Consider the following 13,541-nt stretch of genomic DNA (forward strand, 5'->3'; position numbering starts at 1 on the left):
AATTGCACAATAATTAATTCCCTTCAAATTAAAATGTTAATGGAGCCATAAAGATAAAGACTCCAGACTTCCTATGAAATTCAACTAAATGCATTCATTCATTTAAAAAATATTAATTGAATGCCTATCATACACCAGGCACTGGACACCATATTTGACTAACTCAGAATTCATTGAAGAATACATTGCTTGATTATTACGCTGTTTAGCTCAAAAATCCTTTCACCTGATTTTAGGTCAATAAGGTCCATTTTTAAGTATTTAGTATACTGTGTATGGCTTAACAGAAGACTTTGAGCACACACTCCAATGAATCAAGCCCTATAATAATTTTATTTGTTACAAAATAATTTTGCATGTATGTCAAACTGAAGTGGATCAGTTGCACTGTTCATTCAGCAGCTCAAAATGATTATGTTAATACTAAGGAGCACTTACAAAAGCCACCTGATTCTAGAAGCTGTTCCCTTCTTATCTGCCCTGTCTGTCGGGGCTCTCCATCCTAGCTGCACATTGAAATCACTGGAGGAACTTTTTTATTTTATTTTATTTTATTTTATTTTATTTTATTTTATTTTATTTTAATTTATTTTTTTTTATTTTTTAAATAATTTTTTATTATGTTATGTTAGTCACCATACAGTACATCATTAGTTTTTGATATAGTGTTCCATGGTTCATTGTTTGCGTATAACACCCAGTGCTCCATGCAATATGTGCCCTCCTTAATACCCATCCCAGCCTATCCCAGTCCCCCATCTCCCTCCCCTCTGAAGCCCTCAGTTTGTTTCCCAGAGTCCATAGTCTCTCATGGTTCATTCCCCCTTCTATTTACCCCCCTTCATTCTTCCCTTCCTTCTCCGACCGATCTTCCTGCTATTTCTTATGTTCCATAAATGAGTGAAACCATATGATAATTGTCTTTCTCTGCTTGACTTATTTCACTTAACATTATCTCCTCCAGTGCTGTCCATGTTGCAGCAAATGTTGAGAACTCGTTCTTTCTGATAGCTGAGTAATATTCCGTTGTATATATGGACCAAAACTTCTTAATCCAGTCATCTGTTGAAGGGCATCTCGGCTCCTTCTACAATTTAGCTATTGTGGACAATGCTGCTACGAACATTGGGGTGCATATGGCCCTTCTCTTCACTACGTCTGGAGGAACTTTTAAAATCCCCATTGCCTACACTGCACCCCATACCAATTAAATCAGAACCTTTGGAGGTGAGACCTACGCAGTAGTATTTTCTAAAACTTCACAGATTATTCATTCTTCCAAAGTTAAATTAAAAAAATAATAATGAACTACAGGCAAAAATAAATAATATGATGCATTCATTGAGTACAGTAATATGCAGCCATCAAAGTAATTTCATGGAAGAATATTTAATGATATGGAAATAGGCTCATATATGACAGTTAGTAAAAAATAGGGGAATAGGTATCAAATAATCCCATTTTTTTTTAAATTCGCCTATCCTTCCCCCTGCTCCAGAAAAAAATAAAAAGTATAGAAGACAGGAATAGTGGATCACAAAGTTTCAACACTGGTTTTCTCTAAATGGTAGAATTACAAGTGGATTTCTCTTCCTCACTCTTTCTCTCTTTCAAAACTTGGTCAATGAAAAGTTGATTACATAATTTAAAAATAAAGTTAAAAAATTGAATGTATCTTTAAGAAATAAATTATATTGCATAAGGCAAAGAAAGACAAACACCATATGATTTTACTCATATGTGGGATTTAAGAAACAAAACAAACAAGCAAAGGGAAAAGAAGAGAGAAAGAGGCAAACCAAGAAACTGACTCTTAACTACAGAGAACAGACTGATGGTCACCTGAGGAGAGGTGGGTGGGGGGTTGGGTGAAATAGGTGATGGGGATTAAGGAGCGCACTTGGTGTGATGAGCACGGGGTGATGTATGAAAGTGCTGAATCCCTATATTGTACACCTGAAACTAATATTATACTGTTATGTTAATTTCCTGGAATTTAAATTTTAAAAAAACTTTTAAAAAATACATTTTACTGCAACTCACCAGGGCAAACATTTAGGCAAAGGTTTATCAATGCCTTTTTACATAAACTTTTAGCACTTCCAGGAGATACAAAGATTTAGCATAACATGGATAAGTTTTTTCATTGCTGGTCAAGTAAAATTCCCATTTGTTTGATAGTTTTTGTTTATTTTCTGCTACATGTGGCCACCGTAGGTTTTTGTCTCCTAAGGAACACGCTGATAGGAACAAACCTTGCTCCTTCCTCCATAGTGAGAAGCATGGCTGACCTTGTCTGCGCACTTGAGTATGAGTGGGTCACCACTCTCCTACTATTCTGAAAAGGGCTCTTTACTCAAGTATATGAAAGCAACAGCATTAATTATGAAGAACTGAAACCATTTTATGGAACAAACTATAAACAGTGTTGCTAGGCAGGGGCAAAATATCCCACAGCCTTTCACAATGCCTGGTCCGTAGTTCACCCTTAGTAACATTTACTGAACGAATGCTGAATGTATTTATTCAAAGACAGGAATCGAAGGTAGAGGAAGAGGGTGCATTTGGCAAATCTCAGATTCTATAAACTCTGATATCTTTGTGACTTGACAGACCATATTTTAAGCTTTATGCTAATGTATATATATATATATACTGTAAGTCTGGGCAGTCTAATCTCATTCTTTCATCAAAAGATTAGAGGGGTCATATGCAAAATGCTTAGCAAGTAGGAGGCATTTACTCAAGCGTGCTTACTTCAATATAATAAACAGACACGTAGCTACAAATCATACATGCATATCAGGCTGAGACGTATTCTGTCAGCCACCAACTCATCAGGATGCTGACAAGACTAAACCAGACCTTACAAACTTACTGTCAGTCCGGGTCCTATTTGAATCTTTTCTCTGGTAATGCACTGGTTTTGTGCCATCCTTTGATCTGTCTCCTTCCATATTCTCCCTGACAGAGCAGGTCTCTGCTATTTCCTGCCCTGGAATCAGAAAGGCAATATGGCATCACTGATAGACAAGCGAGCTCAGGCACCAGGTTTGGAGTTTTGCCCTACCCCTTCAAGTGGGTCATCTCATTCTTCCGAGCTTTATTTTCATCAACCATAAAATGAGGGTAGTGATAATACCTCCTTCATGACTGAATGAGGATTAAATAAATTAATGAATGTAAATGGCTCAGAATAGGGTCTTGCACAGAGTAGCACTTAATAAATGGAAGTTTTATGTATTCATTCAAGAAGTTGAAGTCTGCATACCAGACACTGTTCTTTGATGGGAATAATCAGCAAAACCTCTCAATGGGGAGTAAAGAGCACGGACTCCTTCTGTTAGCCTCTTCCTTAGGAGATGAAAGCTAGGCTAGCCACGCGTAGCAGAAGATGAACAGAAACCACCAAATGAACGGGAATTTTACTTGACAAGTAACAGGAGCCATCCCTGCTCTCACTGAGCTACATCTAATAGGACAGACAGATAGTTAATATCAGCAATCACGACATGACGTGATGGATACAGTGATAAGTGGAGTGAGAAGAACACCTGACATTTTTCAGGGGGGTTAGGGAAGGCTTCGTGGAATAAGTAACCTCTCAGTGGAGACCAGTAGAAAAAAGTGGAGTTGGGGCAAATAAAGAGAGGGAAGAATGTCCCCGACAAATGTAGAGAGCAGTGCAAAGGCCCAGAGGTAGGAGCATGGCATATTTAAGGAACTGGAAGAAACGTAATTTCAATGAAACATGAACTTTAAGATAGGGAAACTTACTTTGTAAAGGGAATTTCTGGCACAGTTTGCAGGGTCGCATCTCAAAGACCTTTTAAATCAAGTTTATACCACACCCTAAGAGAATGGCAGGCTAAAGAGGGAACTGATAAAAATCACATTTGTGTTTTGAAACCATCCCTGTTGTTATAAAAGGGAACATGATTATGAAGAAGACCACTTAGGAAGCTTTTGCAATAAAATGGTCCGGAAGCAGCTTGGATGAGAGAAGCGCTAATGGAAAATGACAATTGTGGGTAGAGTCAAGTGATATGAGTGAGACAAAACCACAGGGACTTACTTACTGAACACATGTTCAGTTTGGGATATATTGAGCTTAAGGCAGAGTGGCCAGTTTACTCAAAAAGTCAGGGTTTTAGCCTGTTGACTTAGTGTAATTATTAAGCAGAACACCTTGGTTTTGCATGTAGAAGTATCTCGAAGACCTGCAAGTGGAGAAGTTGATGGGCGGTTGAATAGCGGTCTTTGTCCTTTGGGACAAGGTCAGGCTGGAGATGGAGATTCAGGAATCATCAACTTGTAGTGGGTCATTGTAGCCATGTGATTGGAGGACAAAGAGAGCTCATAGTGAAAAGAGGTACCCTGAGGAACACCAGATTTTAAGAGGCAACAAAAAAAAAAGAGCTTTGAACCGCAGCTTGCCTACTAACTGCAAACAACCCTTGATCTATATGTGTCATTGCTCAAAGTGTAGCCCTAAGTACACAGTTCAGGTCAAACACTTTTCCATTGCTGATTCTGTTTACTTTTTCATAAATCTATGAAAATGCTCCAAAGCAACCTAGGACGGTAAACTGGATTTTGGTATCAGACAAATTCTAATCTTGGCTGTGCCAGGTATTAGTCATATTAACATTAGGCAGATAATTTCTGATTCTTAATTTTCTTACCTCTATAATGAAATGATAATATTTCCCCTGAATTTTTTAATATATAGATGAAATAATGTGTTTAAAGTATCTGATACCTAAAGACACTTTTTCAGTGATGGTGATTATTATCATGATTACCATTGTTATCAGTGTTAAGTATTAGATGTACTCTTCTTTCAAGCTGTTAAGCTGTACATGTGGCTACTAGAAAAATGCCTTCCCCTCAGACAATACCAGATGACTTACTCTTCTGGGATCTATTTTGATCTTTGTTGGTTTGAGTGGCTGGTTGTTTGAAAGTTTGGTTTTCATCTTTTGTCTTTTATGTCACTTCCCCCTCCTCATTGATGCTTGTAAAAACTTTTTCAATCCTTTAAGGTCTGTATCGAATAATTTTCCATGAATGTATATCTGGTTATTCCCTAACTAGAAAAGAACCCTCTCGGGGTGTCTGAGTGGTCAGTTAAGTGCCTGCCTTCGGCTCAGGTCATGATCCCAGGACCCTGGGATGAGCCCGTGCTCAGCAGGGTGTCTGCTTCTCCCTCTGCCCCTCCCTCCACCCGTAGCTCGAGCTCTCTCTCACTCTGTCTCTGTCTGAAATAAATAAATAAGATCTTTAAAAAAAACACAAAAACCCTCTCACCTTCGACAATTTATAATCCCGTTTAGATTGTTTTCACATGGGACTTCTTTGACCTTATATCATATTTGTAAGCTTATGGGATTCTTCCTAGATAGTTCACTTCTTGGATTCAAGGACTCCTCTCTACACACTGTCTGGCAAAAGCAGAACCTTCGTAAGTAGGAAATGCATGGCACTGAATTAGATTGTTGCAGTCAGGATTTATGCACTAACGGCCCTCACTCATTTATTTGGTTCAAATACCCCTGTCATGGTGACCTTTATATTTTCTCTGATGTTTAAGGTCTAGAGGCCCTGGGACAGATCTGAGAAGAGAACAATACCTAGGGTCTTGAGAGAAAGCTGATGAGTCTGGTTGCAAGTCCTGTAACTTAAAACAAACTCCGCAGAGGCAGACATAATCCACATGCCAATAGGATGAATGTCTTCAAAGACCTCCAACCCGATTGGGTCCTCCTGTCCCTTCAGATTTAATTACATTTAGCCCCATGCTGATCCCACCTATAGAGAGCAACCAGAATTACCGCCATCATCCTCTACAGTTTTCTAAGAATCCAAGAGTAGGGGAGGACTGCTTGCATTTACCCTTGACACCTCTGGTTCTTATTCCCTGGTGCTGCTCAATTGTCTTTCCCTGAGCTTTATCTTCTCTCCTATACGTGCTGTCTCTTCTCTGCCCTGAACCCCATGTTGCAGATCCCCCAATCGCTTTTTCAAAGGGCCTCCAACACAAGTTTGTATCAAAGAACTCGAAATCAAACATGAAAGGACTTTTCAACTCTATCAACACAACCTGACTTCTTGTGGAGCCCTGACCAGCCTCCTCTTTGTCTTGTGCTCTCTCCCCCACTCTTTTCTTATCTTTTCTCATCCAGCTCTGCCTCCTACTTACCTTCTTATTACTGTTTTCAGGCAGAGAATATCATCTCTCCCTTTGTTTAATTTGAGCCTGTCTAAATCATGCTTTCGAAGGAGGAGGCCCCCTTTCACATTTGCTTTCCCCCACCGCCCCCACACCCCAAGAAGCTATCAAAGTATTTTCCTTCATTCCTTCATCTAAGGGATTTTGCCTCTGGTTTTCAGGGAGAAAACATGTTTTTCTTCCCTTCTAGACCAAGAACAAAGTAAGAGGGATCAGTCAGAAAATGCTGGCAATCTGCCTGCCCAACTTGAAAGGGTCACAGTGTCACAAGGTCAGCAAGGTGAAGTAAGACATCAGTATGAGTCAAGCAGAGATAGAGCAAAGTCAGTAAAAGGTCAATTGGAAATACATTTCACAAAAACCTATGTTCCATTAACAGCATTTCTCCTTACATGGGTCTACTGCTCCTGCCAGGCTAGTCATGGGTCCTTGAAACAGCTGAACTGGCCACATACTCAAACAGATGACAAACTACTTGAGGGAAACAATCGTACTTTGAGACCAGCTCCAAAAAGCCCTAGAACAATAATTTGTACAGAAAAAGCACTTTCTACATACTTTTTTGCAATGGCATACACTTTCTCTGATGAGGAAATACTAGGACCCCTCTCTTCCTAGCTGCTGCAGCCATGGCATGTTGTGAGAATAAGCAAAGGGAGTCTTTGGCCTTATATCATCATCAGTGTAATTGCTGGATACTCTCTTTCCTTAGCAAGGTTGAGAAATGGCTCGTTGTCATAGGAAATGTAGAAGAATCCCCTCCATGATCCAGGAATTTCGTGTAACTGTTATGGACTGAATGTGCCCTCTCAAAATTCATATGTTGAAGCCCTATACCCCAATGTGATGGTATTTAGAGACGGGGCCTTTGGGAGGTAATTAGGTTTAGACAAGGTCGTGAGGGTAGGACATTCATCACGGGATGAGTATGCTTATAAGAATAGACACAAGAGGGGAGGGGGGTGGGAGAATGGGATAGACTGGTGATGGGTAGTAAGGAAGGCACGTATTGCATGGTGCACTGGGTGTTATACGCAACTAATGAATCATCGAACTTTACATCGGAAACCGGGGATGTACTGTATGGTGGCTAACATAATATAATAAAAAAATAAAAATAAAAAAAGAATAGACACAAGAGAGCTTGCTCTCTCCCTCTCTCCTGCCATGTGAGGACATTGCGAAAAGGCAGCCATCCACAAGCCAGGAAATGAGTGCTCACCGGAAACTGAATCTTGGACTTTCCAGAACTACAGGAAAATAAATTTTGGTTTAAGCCACCCACGCTATGGTATTTTGTGTGGCAGCCTGAGCAGGCTAACACACCCACACCCCACCCCACACACACACACCTGTAAATATACATTCTTCTCATGGAAAATACATGAAATAAAAAAACTAGAATTATTATCTATTGTTCTTAAGCAAATCGCACTGCTTCCCAGAACATAGACTTTGTATTTCTAAACAAGTCCTCTTTATTTCTCTTTATTTAGGGCAATGCTGCTTACTCTTGACATTTCTAAAAAAAAGAATAAGAACATGTATGCTTCCAGTATTATGTGGGAGATAAGAAGTTTGTGAGTGAATTGCATCTTGGCCCTGAAATTTCTGTCATGAGAAAGGTAATAAAATGAGCCAGAGCATACCTGCATTCCCTCCTCCATACCTCACAGTCATCCTTGCATTGAGTCATTTTTGTCTCAAGCAATGAATCTGTGGTCCACCCCATCACAAAGGTAGAGAGGCCAGCTCTCTTATCCGAGACGGTTCGGAATATAGAAGAGCCAATCTTTCAGCATTGAAAGAAAGCAGTGGGGGCGCCTGGGTGGCTCAGTCGTTAAGCGTCTGCCTTTGGCTCAGGCTCAGGGCGTGATCCGGGCGTTCTGGGATCAGGCCCCACATCAGACTCCCGCTGGGAGCCTGCCTCTTCCTCTCCCACTCCCCCTGCTTGTGTTACCTCTCTTGCTGGCTGTCTCTCTCTGTCAAATAAATAAATAAAATCTTTTAAAAAAGAAAGAAAAGAAAGAAAGAAAGAAAGAAGGAAAGAGAAAGAAAGAAAGAAAGAAAGAAAGAAAGAAAGAAAGAAAGAAAGAAAGAAAGAAAAAAGCAAGCAGTGGATCCAATATCTGGATATTTTTGGTGGCGATCTACATTTTTTTTCTTATCACAATTTTAAAAAACAGAAATCAAGGGGTTGTCTTTCCAGTAATGCAGAGGCATCTTCACTTCGGCGCACATTCTGCTTGATAGCCACTGGAGCTAACCCTGCACGCTGCTCCCTCATGGCCTCTATCTACCCTTGTACCCAAGTGCCAAGCACGGGCTAGCCACATCTGAAGCTTCAGCGTGTTCCTCTGCCTTGTTGATGTCTCCTTCCATCACTGGAAATGCTCGTGATACTCGGCTGTGTGGCTCCTCACAGCACCAAACCAATGACTTTGCTGGAGGTGGGTGAGAGCCTTCCCCCACCCAAACAGGAGGGACTTCCTCTCTCTGCGGCTTACTACACCCCCAGTGATACTGCTCCTTCTTTTTCAGTGACACTGTCTTTAACACAATTCCTCCCTCGAGATTCTTAAGACCAGCTCTTTAAGGAACCAGCCCTTAGGGTGCAGGTATCAACTGAATAGACAGAACTCAGTAAGATCTGCATGAAGACAAACAGTAAATATGGAAAAAGGATCTTTCATTTGCATGTTCATTTGCATCTTTCATTTTCATATGTTGTCCTGGTAACTGCTAATAGTCTAGTGCTAAAGAAATGACATGAGGTTCACATGAATTAAGTGGACAAAATGCATCTATCTATATGTAAACCATCATATGCAACATTTTATAAACAATAAAATGTTATCAGTCAGAAAAAAAGAGTCTACCTTTCCCAAAAGTCATATCTCAAAATGCCGAAGCATTTTCTTTGGTGTCGTACAAGTATTCATGTACTTATTGGTCAGTTACTCGCCTGAGAGATATTTTGGATAATTTTAGATCAATTAAGCTGATGCAAAAGCGACACCATCATATGGAACATAACTAGGTCGATCAGCTTTAAACATTCAGTTCTTGGGGTATTGTAATTTGGGGTAATCTTCATTATTTCACATTTTTAAATAAAATATATTATTAATATCTTAAAGCACAAACTTGCATGATTCAAATTTGCATAAAATTCATTTTACTATATTTACCGTTTTGGAAGCTCAAGAAATTATCATAAGCCAAGATTCTGTGATCTGTAGTTTAACATATTTATAGACCTTAGCATAAATCAATTTATTCCTCTAATTTTTATTGAATACACATTATGTACCAGGTTATGTTAAGTGCCAAGAGAGACACATGAACTTCCAATTCGTGTCCCTTCAGGTGAGAAACACTATCTAGTTGAAGAGAGATATATTAATTAACTGATGCCATTAAATGGGCTTGCTCTCAAGAGTCAGCACCATGTGTGTTCAAATTCCAGGTCTAGGACTCAGATTTTGTATGTTTAAAGTGGATATAAAATCTACCGTCATTATAATGAAGTGTGAATGCTATAATAATTCAAGTTCAAAAAGTGAAGGGGTATCAAGGAAGGAAGTGAATAACTTCATGCAGGGATGTTTCCTCAAAGAAGATGACCTTTGAGTTAAATTAAGCAGATAAAGAAGAAAGAGAAAGACATCCCAGGTAGAAGGAAAAAGCATCCATAAAAAAGCCTGGTGTGTTAAGGAATAGTATGAAGTTCAAACTGCTTAGAATCTTAAAGAGAAGGTGAAAAAAGAAATGGGAAAGATAATCATGTTATAAGGTGACGGAAGAGGAGCAAAGAGAGTCATCAGGTGAGAAGCAAGGATGGAAACTGTGATTCCACGTGTAATGTCCACATAGCCCACACATCCTTTATAAAACAGTGCTCATCACACGGTCAGCCACCCCTTCTGAAGCCAAATCCCTAAAATGTTAACAATAGTAATAAAAGTAACTGGGCCCGTGATGTTCGACTCCAGGTGGCGCTCTTCACATCTTAGTCCATACTAACAATGTCCTCTGGATTTATAACACCAGCCTGTTGTGATGTATATTTATTGCTTAAGATGTACAATAATGAACAGAGAGAGAAGTGATATTTATATGCCTGTTTAGTGTCCAGTCAGTGCACATGAAGATTCTTCCTAATGTCCGGACAGGATATCTTCCTATTCGGGTCCAGATACCATCTCTTTGTCAGTACTATCTTCTCCTTTCAAATGCATCTCATTCCTGGCTAATTTTCTATCTGCCATCTCAAGAAAAAGGGAGCAATGCTGTTATTATTCATGATGTGATGGCTCCTTGGAGCCTATTTGTATTGAAACAAATAAATCTCCCTTCTTGCCTCTATAGCTCTCAATTATCATCTATTTAATATAGTACTGGTTGCATCATTATTCACAATGATGCATCATTCATCATGTCACCATGAATCCTGGCTTCCAATGATTCTTTTGAATGCTACCATTGTGCTTCTTTGATGATAACCACAAATGCAAGTCTCTGGTCATCTTAAATTTATCATTATGACTTTCTTAGCATAAACGTAGATCAGCACATCTTCCACCCATATTTCCTATTGAACTCTTTGATCATAATCACTGCATCTCTAGAATGTAATCTCTTTCAATGTTAACCGCGCTTCTCGTTTCCACACACAGCACCAACAGGGATGATAGGTGAAACAAGAAGAGTGATTCCATTCCTGCAAGGGATGTGTGGCAGAGTGTAAGATATTTGGCAGGGGAGCAAAATATAACCAGATTGACAGGGGCAAGAGAGGACATCAACTGGAAGGGCCCAGTGGCATTGCAGAGCAATTGTCTCCAAAGCCCTTGGAACAGATGGACATATCCACCCCTGAAGACTACCTGACACTTGATGTGGAGTTTGTGGAGGGGTTGGAGTGACCACCCTTGGTGCCAGTGGAAAGGAGTACATAAAGGACACCTGTCACCATCTACCACCTTTGCATATGGTAGACAGAGGCTATCCTATTGGAACACATACAGGAAAAAGCTGCTGGATGGGCCCACGCATGCAACTCAAGCCAAAAGTAAGTCAACCTCCCAGACCCTAAATTCATCTTGTGTCCGGTGTAAGTGAATGAGTCACTCAAAACTCACCAGTCACAACCTCACCGAAGAGGGTAAGAGAAAAATGGAGCTAAGTAACTTTGAAAAATATGGTTTTGACTGGAAATTATTAAGTATATAGACACTGTACTCTAGTTGGTAAATTTGTTTCACATGGAGGTACGGGTCAATAATTTTGAAACTTTTTAGTATGTATCCTGGGGTTGAACAAATAAGTATATGTATGGTAGGTAATGGGAGCCAAATTTCTCACTATCAAAAAGGGAAGTAATAAATATGCAAGAAAGGAAGGCTTGAATAAACTTTGTGGTCCTGGGAGTAGTCAGAGACATCAGTATGAATTCATATGTACATAGGTAGATGATAGATGATAGATAGATAGATAGATGATAGATAGATAGATGATAGATAGATAGATAGATAGATAGATAGATAGATAGATAGATAGATGATAGATAGAACAGAATAATTACAGGTATGTGTGTACATGGGTTAGTACACAAACCCACATTGCTTAGCTCTCTTCCCTAAGTCTAGAAGCAGTGAGACCTCATTAACAAGTGCAACCAGTGCTCAGATTATTGTTTAAATACCATTATCTATTCAATAGAACCAAAGCTCCTTGAAAAAATGGCTGTTTCCAGGTCTGGGGATGGGAAAATAACAAGATGAGCTTGGAGCATCTCAATGTGCCAGAAAGTAAAGAAGTGCTCAAAACACAAAGTATGGGGGTCAGAGGGATACAGAAGCCAGACTGAAAGAATTCACAAAGGCCAAAGCTGAAATAATTTGGCCAACAAAATATATAATGTAGCACTGAATTATAACCCAAAGTACAAAGTGAATATACATGAATTAATACTAATATAAAGTGAAAAATAAATGGAGTGAAGTGACAAATCTTTCCTACAGAAGAATTCTAAATGATATATGTCAACACCCCCCTTCCAGGAGCTTCATCCTCTCCCTCCCTCAGGTTGAGTGAAGGCTAGATTTAGTGACGGGCTTCGAAAAATAGAGTATGGAAGGGGAAAAATAGTAACTCTGGAGTGGAAAAACCTGGCAAATACTACGTTAACCAAGTGCTCAATCCTAACATCCCAGACAATAAATCATATGAATATCATGTGCTCCCTCATAAGAAAGAAAGAGAAGAGCATTTCTCACACACACACACACACACACACACACACACACACACACACACACCAGTGTGTCTGCACCATTCTGGTGGCCCAAATTTTTGCACTGTACAGCACAAGCACACTGTAACAGCCATCCAGCCAGAATAATGTGCTTGCCAGGCTACTCTGTCAGCCGTAGAGCAGGCCTTGGGCTCCTGGAGCACTCAGACTCAAATGTCTGAGCTCCCCGGGGGAATCTGACCCCTAAGGAAGCAGGGAAGCTGAACTCTGGGAGTTCCATGTTTTGGAACTTTCTCCAAAAGTTTTGAGTCCCCCTTCACTGGCTGAGTGACAATGCCATCCAGACAGGGCACCCAGACCCGGTCCTGTGAGCCCAGTTCTGTGAAAACATCTTAGCCAAAATTTTCTAGATCTGTCTCCAGTGTCTTTGACGAGCCAATGCCAACCATCTCCACTTCTCCCCACTTTGTGATGATTGCACCCACTGTGGAAAAGTATTTGATACAGTCATTGGTGAGGCCAAAGTAGGTGGTGGGTGGGAATGGTAGGTTTAGGGGCTGGGGGGCAGTGGGATGCAACATTCCAGAAATGGAAGGAGGCTTTTTTAACTTAGTACCAAAATCTTTTGCAAACATCATACTTAAAATGAAACTTTAAAGCATCATCATTAGTGATATAAGCAGGTTGTGGATGGCAGATATATATGAAACCTATTCTACAAAAATTTCTAAAGTACATGAATTAATAAGGCTATAAATGACTTTAGGTATGTAAATTCATAGATAATTGTCTGATATCAGTGGTTACCCTTGGAAACAGGGACAAAAGGCTCAGTTTTGAGTGTAACATCTCAGTTCTTACAAGAACATTTTACCTTTCAACTCTTGCACTCCCTCAGTTCTAGATAATCTTGCTCACTCTCTATTGTACCTTTGTCCAGATCTCCTCATTCCCCCCTCCAACAATGCTTCTCCAAACTCGTTAAACTTCTTACACTGTTCATGTATGGCCATCCTAAACTGACTTACATTTTTTTAAGGCTCAGGGCTT

The sequence above is a fragment of the Ailuropoda melanoleuca genome, chromosome 11 (genome assembly GCF_002007445.2).
Source record: "Ailuropoda melanoleuca isolate Jingjing chromosome 11, ASM200744v2, whole genome shotgun sequence".
In the NCBI taxonomy this organism is placed as follows: Eukaryota; Metazoa; Chordata; class Mammalia; order Carnivora; family Ursidae; genus Ailuropoda; species Ailuropoda melanoleuca.